Source organism: Myotis lucifugus, unplaced genomic scaffold, assembly GCF_000147115.1.
Source record: "Myotis lucifugus unplaced genomic scaffold, Myoluc2.0 scaffold_42, whole genome shotgun sequence".
In the NCBI taxonomy this organism is placed as follows: Eukaryota; Metazoa; Chordata; class Mammalia; order Chiroptera; family Vespertilionidae; genus Myotis; species Myotis lucifugus.
The window spans coordinates 6807948-6820340 of record NW_005871090.1 but is presented as its reverse complement, the minus strand read 5'-3'; positions in this window follow the sequence as shown (position 1 = coordinate 6820340).

Below are 12393 nucleotides of genomic sequence, written 5' to 3'. Positions count from 1 at the left end.
CCCCACTCTTAGTCTTTTTTATATTCTTCTAATATCACTGCAATGGGCACCTCAGAATGAAGAAAGACCAATGAAAGGGTTCTGTTTTCCATGCTCAAATGGAAATTCTTTTATGTTCAATTGAAAGGATCCTGATCCCAGGAAGCTGCTCTTTCTCCAGCCTACACACTGCCCCCCACTGGACTGGAGGAGATGTTCACTGGTCAGTGTACCTGCAGTTAGATCATCCATTTAGGCTGCTGTAACCAGTGCCCACAAGTAGGATGGCTTAACAACACAGGAGTTTATTTTACTTAAAGCATCAAGTAAGTGATGCAGAGCTAGTATGTCACCTCAACAATGTCAGAAATCCAGGCTATCCTCAAGTTGCAACTTAAGATTGTGGTCCAAGATGCATGCTCTGGATTATGGTATCTCATCCATATTTTAGCAAAAAAGAAAGGAGAAAGTGGGCATAGGGTGGAGGATGGGGGATCATGGTCCTTGAACTTTAAGAGCAAGATTAAAAGTTGCACATATTAGCATTACTCACATCTCATTGTGCAGGATTTTGTCATGTGGCCACACCAAACTGCAAGAGAGGCTGGGAAGTGTGATTCACTGGGTGGTCTTGTACCTAATTTTTCCAACTAAAAATTCTATTACTATGAAGGAAAGGTGAATAGATATTGGCAACATCACCATTCCTCCATCTTCCGTTCACTGTTACCACTAAGACTGCCGCTCCATCAGTCTTGACATTGCCCATAGCACCCTTCAAGGAAGGGAATCTATAAAACAAAGCTTGGCAGGGGTCTTGTGTGTACCTTTAGCAACTAGAGATAGATGGTGGCTGTGAAGGTATCTCTTTTCCAGAAGATTCTGTTCTCCATAACTTTCATTTTGATACCCAAAATGATGTCCAAATTACTTTTTTGTTTAAGATGAAAGACACTGAAAGTTAAGGCAAAACTTTAAAATGTGCCTCTTAAGATAATGTGTTTGTTTACTTGTGTAATTAAAAAGTAATTGAAGAATTAAAAGCCAAAAGAGAATCAGCAGATACTGACATGTCTATCAAGTTTTCACTAATACACATTGGAGGGTGGTTGGAAGAGGCCTCTCCATCACTGAGTGCTACCTCCTTATCTTCTCCCACCCACCATCTCTCTCCAGTTCCTTTTTCCTGCTCAAATCAGACTAAGAAAGAACAGCAGATTTGAAGTACATACAAACATACACCTGGGGTGGGGGTGGGGGGAATTGATGAGGCAACAGAGTGTAGAAATGTAATAGCATTCTCCACGTGGGCTGAGAACCCCCTACTCTAGCCATTTTTTTGTCCATCAATTCTTTTAGACCAATGCTGTCTTATGCAATGCTGGGAATAATTCTACATTTGTGCTGTCCAAGGCAATAGCTATGGCTATTGAGCATTTACATGTACTTAGTGAGCTAACTACATGCTGAGAAGCTGAAATATCTATAATAATCAAAGCATAATATGCTAATTAGACCGGACAGCCAACCAACTTTCTGGACATCCTTCTGGACGAAGTAGAAGCTGCAGGGGCTGAGGCAGAGGCAGTTAGGGATAATCAGGCAGGCAAGTAGTAAGGGGTGATCTGGCAGGCAGGAGAGAGATTAAGGGGTGATCAGGCAGGTAGGCAGAGTGGTTAGGGGTGATCAAGCAGGCAGGCAAGCGGTTAGGGGCAATCAGGCCAGCAGGCAGAGTGATTAGGGGCGATCAGGCAGGCGTAGTGGTTAGGGGCGATCAGACAGGCAGGCAGAGGTGGTTAAGGGAGATCAGACAGGCAGGCGAGTGGTTAGGGGCAATGAGGCAGGCAGGCGAGCGGTTAAGGGAGATGAGGCAGGCAGGCAGGCAGGCGGTTAGGAGCCAGCGGTCCAGGATTGCAAGAGGGTACAGGCCCGGCTGAGGGACTCCTCCCACCCCCATGCACCAATTTCATGCACCGGGCCTCTAGTTTATTGTATTTCATTTTAGTTAACTTACATTTAAAGTAGTGATATGTGGTTGGTAGCCACCATATTGGACAGCACAGTCCCCAGTTAGGGGTGGAATTATGGCCACCACATAAAATTGGTTTAGTCACCCTAACCGGTTTGGCTCAGTGGATAGAGCGCTGGCCTGCGGACTGAAAGGTCCCAGGTTCGATTCCGGTCAAGGACATGTACCTAGGTTGCATGCACATCCCCAGTAGGGGGTGTGCAGGAGGCAGCTGGTCGATGTTTCTCTCTCATCGATGTTTCTAATTCTCTATTCTTCTCCCTTCCTCTCTGTAAAAAATCAATAAAATATATTTTTAAAAAAATTGGTTTAGTCATATCTTAAAATTCTTCCATGGAGTGTGTTGATGACTCTTGTTAAATAATATTTACATTATAGTTATTGTTTTATTTAGAGATAAGAAGAAGACTTCCAGTCAACATTCTTATATCCAACAGATAAACTGTCCATTCTTTGTCTTCAGACAATTCTTAACTTGCATGGTGGTCCCCTTCGCTCTCACCTACTCCTGAACTTTCCTCTCACAATTATTCCCTCTTTTGTTTCTTCTCTAAGTTACCATTATCATACTAAATGCTGGATTATCTTTTAAAATATCCTACCTAGATCTCATGTTTTCCTCTAGCTAAAGCTCTATTATTTTGTTCCCTTTTATAGTAAACACTAGAGGCCCGGTGCACAAAAATTTGTGCACTGGGAGGGGGGGGGGTCCCTCAGCTCAGCCTGTGCCCATTTGCAGTCCAGGACCCCTTGGGGGATGTCCACCTATCAACTTAGGCCCACTCCCCGGGGGATCAGGCCTAAGCTTGCAGTCAGACATCCTTCTGGCAGCCAGGGAGCCCTCGGGGGATGTCCAACTAAAGGCTTAGGCCCCCAAGGGAGCTGTGATGAGGAAGCTGGGGTGACAGAGAAGCCATGCTGTCCCTCCCCGCCGCCCTGGGTCAGGTAGCAGGCCTGGATGGTGGCAGGGCAGGTGGGATGGTGCTGTCCCGGCCCTGCCTGCATTATGCAAATTAGCCGCCATCTTTGTTGGTGGTTAATTTGCATATCGTGCTGATTAGCCAATGGGAGGCGTAGCGAAGGTATGGTCAATTACCATGTTTGTCTATTATTAGATAGGATTCCTCCAAAGAATCACCTAATTCTATCCACTTCCTCAGTTTTCATTCACCCTGGAAACCACTGTAATTGGGCTTTTACCCCCAGAATTCCACCAAAGCTTCCATGTTACCAAACCCAATGCTCCCTGTTACTAAATCCAGTAACCAAGTCTTAATACCCATCCTCCTTGTGATATATAGTAGACAGTTGGACAGACATGAGCAGAGTAGGAACAATAGCCAGGTACAGAGGGTCACCAGGGCAGAAAGCCTTGGGTGCCTAGAAACAGGCAAAACTGGAAAAACAAGTATTGTAGGATGGGACCTCACTCCCAGAATGACCTTTCCTCCCCTACCATATAGTTGGTCATGTAGTTTAGACCCTCTGACTTTTCATATCTCTAGTCATGCAATTTAGACCCTCTTAGAGAAGGAATAAGGAGATCAAAGAATAGCCTCATAGAACTCCCATACAAGCCCTTGCACAATCACTCCCTTAAGCATTAAGCCCTCAGGACAACGAGGTTCTGACCTGCATCAAATAATCTAAGAACAAAGCCTTGGGACTGTTTACAGAGACAGAGTTTTTGTCAAACCAGAGATAACATCTAGGCCTCAGTGGTGTTTTAGATCCAGGCCCAGAAAAGCAGCAAAACCAGTTGAAGTGATACCATGGCTGACATCAGGACCAGCAGCAATGACTAATGACCCCCTACCCTAGCATTGACCAATCAGTAGAGACAACAACCCTGAAAGGATACACCTGGAAAGCTGGTGAATATTCTGTTGAGATTCTCCCCGGAGACCTCCCCTAAAATCCCTGTCTTTGGAAATCAGATAAAAGTCCTTAAGACAAAAGACCTGGCTTTCTCTGTCTCTTTCTCTCTCTCGCTCATGCCCACACCTTTCCTTCTCCCTTTCTTCGCTGAAAGCGGTACCTTTGCTTTCTTTCTCCTAAGCTCCAAGTGCCCTTCTTTTGTCTCTGTAACTTATTTCCTAGTCCACACAACTCAGCTGGCTCACTTCTTTCATGACTCACTTTTTCTACCTCTGTGACCTTATAAATAAACTTTCACTTGTATTTGAGTCTTGGATCTGAATTCTTTCTTAGCCAAACTCAAGGACCAAGTCTAACATCTGGTGCCATTCACCATTAACACTCGAAATAGGTTTTGACACAGTTGATCACATTTTACTTCTTGAAATATGCTGTTCCTTTGTTTCTGGATCATTATCCATTCATTAAACAAATATTTGTTTACTGTTAAGTGAGAAAATTGTAACAGACTTTGAAATGGGGGTAAAAATATTCTAAAGTGTCCTTTTCAGAGCCTGCTTATGCTTTTTTTTCCTGCCTTTCACTGACTTTGAGCTACTTTATAATTCTGTACTGCATAGAAAACTGATAACAAGCAAATGATTCTTGGCCATACAAATGCAAATGAGTTACATTCAATTGGTTATTGCCTGATTAATCAACTTTGCATCCATCTGGAAATCATTTTAACATTCCTTACTGCCTGTACATATTTGGTTTTGGGAATCTCTTATGAAACAGTTGTAACATCTTATTGGTTTTCTTATTAATTAATGAATTGAATAAAATCTCAGACTTATTTTATATTTCATTGTAAGCCATAATTTTGCCTTTAATAAATTTTTGCTTTAACAGCTTGGACTTTATTTTTTTCCTCCATTATTTTCTCAGGGCCTAGAAGAGTGCCAGCTTACACAGTAGGTGCACAATCAATATTTATTAACTAAATAGTTGTTGGGGAAAAATAACTTTATTCACTACTATTTTCTATGCATAGTTGTCTTCTCTAATCTCAAAGTCAAATAAATTATACCCAGTCCTTAATCCTATCTAATAATAGAGAAACATGGTAATTAGCCGTACCTCCGCTACCCTTCCCATTGGCTAATCAGGGCGATATGCAAATTAACTGCCAACCAAGATGGCGGCCGGCAGCCAGGCAGCTTGAAGCGAACAGGAGGCTTGCTTGCTTCAGTGACGGAGGAAGCCAACGTTCCCCGCCTGCCTTGCTGGCCTCTGAGCTTGCACTCTAAGAAACAATGTTACAAATATAGAAGCTAAACAAAAACCCAGAAACCTGCTTTCAGCCAGCTGGGCTTCAGCCAGCAGGACCGCAACATTGTTTCAATTATAGAACAAACGCAGATCCCTGCTTTCAGCCAGCCGGGATCTCAGAGCTGGAGTGAGCAGGACCGCAACAGTGTTACAATTATAGAACCCAAACAAACCAGATACCTGCTTTCAGCAGCCGAGGCCTCAGGGCTGGAGCCAAACCTCAGAGCTAAAGGTGGCCCAGAATAAAAAGAAAAGAAAAAAAGGACAGGTTGGGAGCTTCAGTCACCCACCAGCCTGAAAACTGCCCTCAGCCCCTCACCCAGATTGGCCAGGCACCCCAGTGGGGACCCCCACCCTGAAGGGGGTGTGACCAGCTGCAAACAGCCATCATCCCCTCATCCAGGCTGGCCAGGCACCCAAGCGGGACTCCCACCCTGATCCAGGACACCCTTCAGGGCAAACCAGCCGGCCCCCACCCGTGCACCAGGCCTCTATCCTATATAGTAAAAGGGTAATATGCCTCCCGGCACTGGGATCAGCTTGACAGGGGGCAGCGACCAAACCCCCTGATCACCCTGCGGCTCTGTGTGTGACAGGGGGTGGGGCCACAACCCCCCCACCCCCCACGGGCCCTGCTCTGTGTGTGACGGGGTAGAGCCATAACTTCCCCATCGGCCCTGCCCTGAGTATGACAGTGGCGGCGCCCCAACCCCCTGATTGGCCCTGCTCTGTGGGTGATAGAGGGCGGCGCCCCAACCCCTGATCTGACCTGCTCTGTGTATGACAGGGGGCGGTGCCCCAACTCCCCTATCGGCCCTACTCTGTGAGTGACAGGGAGGAGCTCCCCAACCCCCTGATGGGCCCTGCTCTGTGCGTGACAGGGGGGAGCTCCCCACCCCCTGATCGACCCTGCTCTGTGTGTGACAGGGTACGGAGCCCCAACCCCCCTGATGTGCCCTGCTCTGTGCGTGACAGGGGGTGACGCCGCAACCTCCCTATCAACCCTGCCTTGAGTGTGACAGGGGGCGGTGCCCCAACCCCCCAATCGGCCCTACCCTGAGCGTGACTAGGGGTGGCATCGCAACCTCCCGATCTGCCCTGTTCTGTGCATGACAGGGGGCGGCACCCCAACTCTCCAATCAGCCCTGCTCTGAGCCCGACAAGGGGCTGCACCTAGGGATTGGGCCTGCCCTCTGTCACCCTGGAGCAGGCCTAAGACAGCAGGTCGTTATCTCCCGAGGGGTCCCAGACTGCGAGAGGGCACAGGCTGGGCTGAGGGGCCTCCCCTCCCCCCCGAATGCACAAATTTTTGTGCACCAGGCCTCTAGTATTATAATAAAAGAAGAAAGACATTTTTAAAAAGAACTATACATTTGTCTCTTCTGCTTTTAGAAGTGTAAATTTTATCAAATTTTGTCATCAGATCCTTTCTCTGTTCCTTCCTTTCACCTTTTCAGGAATGTCACCACTCAACTATTTGACACCTGTTTGCACCCCTATGGGGCAGCACCTTTCCCACTCACTGGTCACACCTGTGGCAAAGCCAACATAAAGGACAGCACACATCTTTTATATCTCACCTGCTTTCTCTTTGCTTGGGGAGCCAATTTATCAAAACAGTAGATCTTCATTCCAGAACTTTTTTATATAACTCTGTTTTCCCATATAACTATAAATAAAAGGCATATCCAGATTAGAAAGAAAGAAGTAAAACTGTCCTTTTTTTGCATAACACATAACATGATCTTCACAAAGTTTCAGGATACAAGATGAATATGCAAAATCTATTATATTTCTATGTAGTTTCAATGAACAAACAAAAATAAACTTAAGAAAACAATTCCACTAAAATAACATCAAAAAGAATAAAATAGTTATAAATTTAACCAAGGAATTGTAAGTCCTGTACATTGAAAACTACAAAATATTGTTTAAGAAATTAAAGAAGATCTACATAAATGGGGAAAAAACTCATGGTCATGGATCAGAAGGCAATTCTTAAAGTGGCAATGTTCCCTAAACTGATCAACAGATTCAATTCAATTCTTATAAAAACTCCAGCTGCATTTTTGGAGAAACAGATAAGCTGATCCTAAATTTTACATGAAAATATAAAGCTAAGTGAAAAAGCCAAAGAAAAGCCACACGTGGTATGATTCCATTTATAGAAAACTTCCATAATAGACAAATCCATGGACACATAAAGTAGGTTAGTGTTTGGCAAAGGCGGGGGGTTGTGGCGGGGAGGATAGAATGAGGAGTTACTGCTTTATAGGTACAGGGTTTCTTTTCAGGTGCTATGCTCTGGAATTAGGTAGTTAATAATGGTTGCAGAACATTGTGAATATACTAAAAATCTCGAAATTGTACATTTTTAAAGTGGTAAAAATGGTGAATTTTAGATTATATAAAATTTATTTCAATTAAAAAAAGAAGAGAAGGAGAAAAAATATGGCATAGAGGAGAAAACAATTAAAAAGATGATCATGGCTTGGCCAGTGTGACTCAGTGGTTGAGCGTTGACCTATGAACCAGGAGGTCATGGTTTGATTCCCAGTCAGGGCACATGTCCAGGTTGCAGGCTCCATCCCCAGTAGGGGACATGCAGGAGGCAGCTCTTTCATCATTGATGTTTCTATCTCTCTCTCTCCTTCTCCCTTCCTCTTTAAAATCAATAAAAATATTTTTTTTAAAAAAAGATGGTCAAGGTCTCTTAGGAATACAGTACACATTTTTTTAATTCCAAATATTGTATTTTTCAGGAACTATAATAAAAGAACTTTAAAATTAAACTCTGAGCCACAGTTGCCTCATTGTAGAATAGCGGCTGTAATCATGGGCTTGTAGCCAGACTATCTGAGATCAAATCCTAATTGTGTGATTAAATTACTTAACCTCTCTTAACACTCTTATCCATAAAATGGGTATAATAAAATTGCCCATTTCTTAAGATTGATTTGAGATTCAATGAGGCAAGGCAGTGTTAATTATCATTATCAAAAGCATTACATATGAATCCATGATTGTTTTCACACCATGAAAACAATTGAACCTCATTAACTTTAATAGTTACTGTTTTTCCAGTTCCCGCTGAAAAGAGGCCACTCCGTGAGATGGGAATTTCTGAGGGTTCCCAACTGGGACATAAAGCATACATCAGCTTTTGCTACCAAGTCTTGACTCACTGCTCGCAGCCTTGTCTGCAATACTTTCAACACAGCTTTCGCTGTTTAAAGGCTCCTGATTATGTGACCAATCTCACAAGTCCCCATGGCACATCAGCATTTGCTCCTCCTCCCCAACCTTGGGACCTCTATTTGGGCCCATTTCTGCAGAAACTTCATGAGGTTTAAATCACAGGAAGTCACTACACGACAGTGAGCTGTTGCATTGTCTCCTTGGTGCTGTCAGCCCAGCTGCAGTTCTGGTAGTCACCGGATTTTATTCCAGAGCCAGAGTGCCTGCCTTGGTCCTCGCATCCTTCATGCTTTGGGGTATCTAAGGTCAGGATTGGGAATCCTCGCATTCTGAATTCATCATGAAATGATCAGATATTTTATTAAGAATATATAAAATTATACTTTTGTGATTTAACATTATCAATCAGGCACTTTTCTCACCACTTTGCATATATTTCCTCATTTAATACCCACAGTAAGAATACTGTTATCATCATCATCTCCTCTTTCTTCTTTCCACGGTCAGACAGCTGATAAATGGAAGAGCCCGGATTTGAATCTAGAACCCAGGTTCAGAGGACTCCACAGTTCAATCTTAACTGCTATGCTAAGGGAATTCAGACAACAGATCACACCATTGTTGACTAAGAGAAACAAAAAAGACCAAAGTTTATGACATAACTGTGCAGGCCAGTCAGAACAGGTTTTTTTCCTGCAAGGGATGCTGGGAAATGTAATTGTCTTAGTTTGGGTTCCCTGGAAAGCAGACCCTGAGATAAGGATTTAGGCACAAGCAGTTTATTTGGGAGGCAATTAATCTCATTAAGTATATGAGTAAGGAAAGTGGATAGGGAAAAGAGCAAAGCCAGTAAAAGAAGCATTAATGAGCTGCTTACTGCTCTGGGCAACTGGGATTCAGTTCCACAAAGGCCCTCTGAGGGACATTGTGGAACACAGCTCCGAATTATTCGATCTGAAGATGGGGCAGTTGTGGCATTTACCCTCCTACTTCCATCCCCCACTGTCCGAGGCCTGTGCCCAGTGCAGTTGCCCCTGCATGCCTGGGTCATTCCTGCACCTGTGTTTATGCAGCCTCAGAGAAGAAAGAACAGCATGTGCACTTAATGCAGGACAAAGAAACGGTGCATGGACCTGTCTTAGGCTGCAGTGAGAACAGATGGACCACAGAGGAGTGGCTCAGGGCCTCACAGACCCCTCCAACAGGAGTCTTTATTCTGAGTGGTCAGTGCACTGATGAAATTCAGGAACTTCTACCAGAGGAAGGAGGAGAAAGCAGATTTGGGGAATCAATTGATGGTCTCTGTCAAATAGCCCTTAACTTTTCTTTAAGTTTTTTCTATATAAAGCCACCAACAGGGAAACTATAACAAGTACCATTTAAGGGAGGAGCCAGAACTTTACTCTGCCAGCACCCCCATAGACAAGGCCTCATGCCAGGCGGAGGCCCTGTTAACAACAACCAGAGTGTGTCTTCATGTGTTCAGTGGGCCAGCAAAGGCACTTGGGAGACTCTGTGTCTCTTCGGGTAGGTGCTCCATCATGAGTGACATCTGAGCAACTCTTTGTAAGCATGACTTTTAGAGGTGAGAAAGGAGGGCTGGTTATTGCTGCTTAACAAACCACTCCTAAACTTGGTGCTTAAAACCACACTTCTCTTGTCTGTGAACATACACTTTGGGAAGGTTTTGATGGGGACAGCTCTCTGCAGCATTCGCTGGGCAGCCCAAAAGCTGAGGGCTTGAATCATTTGAAGCCTCACTCACTCACATGGCCACTGATGATGATATTGATGACGGGTTGTCATTGCTGGCTCTTAACTAGGTGCATGGCCAGAATACCTACAGTGGCCTTTCCAAGTGGCTGGAGGCAGAAATCCCAAGTCCAGAGTCCCAAGAAAGCCAGAGAAAGTTATATTGCCCGTTATGACCTATCCTTGAAAGTCACCTAACATCACTTCCACTGTAGTCACAGGTCCACCCAGATGCAAAGGGAAGAAACAGAGGTCCTACCCCCCACCTCTTGGTGGAGTCGATGCCCATTGTGAGAAGACGGTGAGAGAAGGAACATGTTGATGGGGCTAACTTTGGAAATTATAATCTGACACAGGGGGCATGAGATTTATGTAGAGTTTCCTTACCAACTACCTATAGTGTGTGTATGTGTGTGTGTGTGTGTGTGTGTGTGTGTGTGTGTGTTAATTATGTTTCTCCTTTAACCTACTCACGTCCATGGGCTTCCTGCTGCCTAGAGTCTGACTTATAAAAGGTCAGACTCTAATATCCCCGGCTCTGGGACATTTTGGATGGTATCAGCCTTTATTTAGTACTTTTTAATGAAATCTGCAGAGCTCTGGGGGTTATAAATCATGTACTGAAAGTTACAGCATTGTGCTTAATGGCAAAGCTAAGACGAAATACTTTCCTCTTAGGTTTCCAGCAAGTTATTAACTTGGGTTAGAAATATTACCACTCAGTAGTTTCCAAAATTTTCTCTCTTAATAACCCTTTCATCCTGTTAGTACACTTTATAGATTTCTTCCTCTTTTGGTTTCTAAAATGAAGAAATCCAAATTCTCCTTCTCTGATAACCCTGAAGAACTTACTTTTTCCAAAACTCTGCTCCATTTTTGGTTCCCTTCTCCATCCCAGGCAGCCTGCTCAGCTTCCTTCTCTTTAAACCACGTGCCCTAATCCTTACACAGACCAAGGGAACATGGGTCACACACAGGGCAGGGTCCTAGTGATAGCAAGCTTATCAGTTAGGAATTCATTGGGCTGCAAGTCACTGGGCCCTCAGCAGCTTCACTTGTCTCCCATAAAAAGTCCACGGATGACTCCTGCTTCTAATGGGAATAGACTGCTTACTGTACATCATCATTTTCACCCAAAACAACCCAAAACAACCCAAAACCTGTACAAAACATACAAAATATGTTGGAGCCATCAGAGAGCTACCTAGGCAGTGAGGCCTTGAGTCAGATCCCAGAGAGAAGGGAGTGCAGAGAGCCGAGTCCCACTGGGTCAGTATAATTGAGAGTGATGAGCACCAGCCCATCAGAATGGAGCAGTGTCCTGGGGGTTGGTGATCCCAGGGGAGGAGCTTGTGAGGCCTGGGTGGCAGCAAAGGGACACTAGCGGGGATTCGGGGCAGTGACTATTTACCAACTAGCAAAGCAGTGTGTCAGAACGTAACTAGTACTAATGAATCTTTCAGAACTTAACTACCTGCCATAAATTTCAGTCATGAAAAACCCAGTGTCAAATCCAGGGATATTGGAGTGCCATTGTTGTACCATGTAACAAGGCCGAATAAGCTTCTGAGAGGATTTGATTACATCAGGTGGAATGAGAAAAGGTGCTGGGATTTCCTCGGGAGAGTGTGGCTAAGGCTTGGGAAGGCACCAAAGAGCATCCCCATCTCTTCATTCACTTGGCTCTGGGACAAGTACGCATGCCTGGAGCCTGCTGCAAGTACTGATGATCTCCCACACGTGGGGCTTTAGGAAACTTGAGGAGCTTCCTGGTTATCACCCCTGGCTTCCTGCCAGGCTCTGCAATTCCTGCCTCGGGCAGGAAGGCACTGTGCTCGTTTCACCTTCGAAATGCAGAGTTTCTGTAACAGGCTCAAGAATGGCTCTCAGTTCTCCAATCCGCCTGTCCCCTTGGGGTATGGGATGCTGGGCTTGGCAATCCAGAAAACCGGAGTGCCTGGGGGAGTAGGTGCCATGAATGAGCAGGGCATTTGGTTGGGTTGTGTTGGGAAGGGAGAGGTTGTCCCCTCCAAACTCTTGGTCATTTTCCTCCTGTTTAAGTTTGAGGCTGTGTTGAGGGCCAATTTGGCCGCACTTTTGCAATGACATGTTTATTTTTGAGAAAAGTTGCAATTCAAAATCGGACATATAAACTTTAAAAAAAAATATTCTTTATTGTTGAAAGTATTACATATATCCCCCTTTTTCCCTCATTGACCCCCTCCAGCCCTCCCCTCCACACC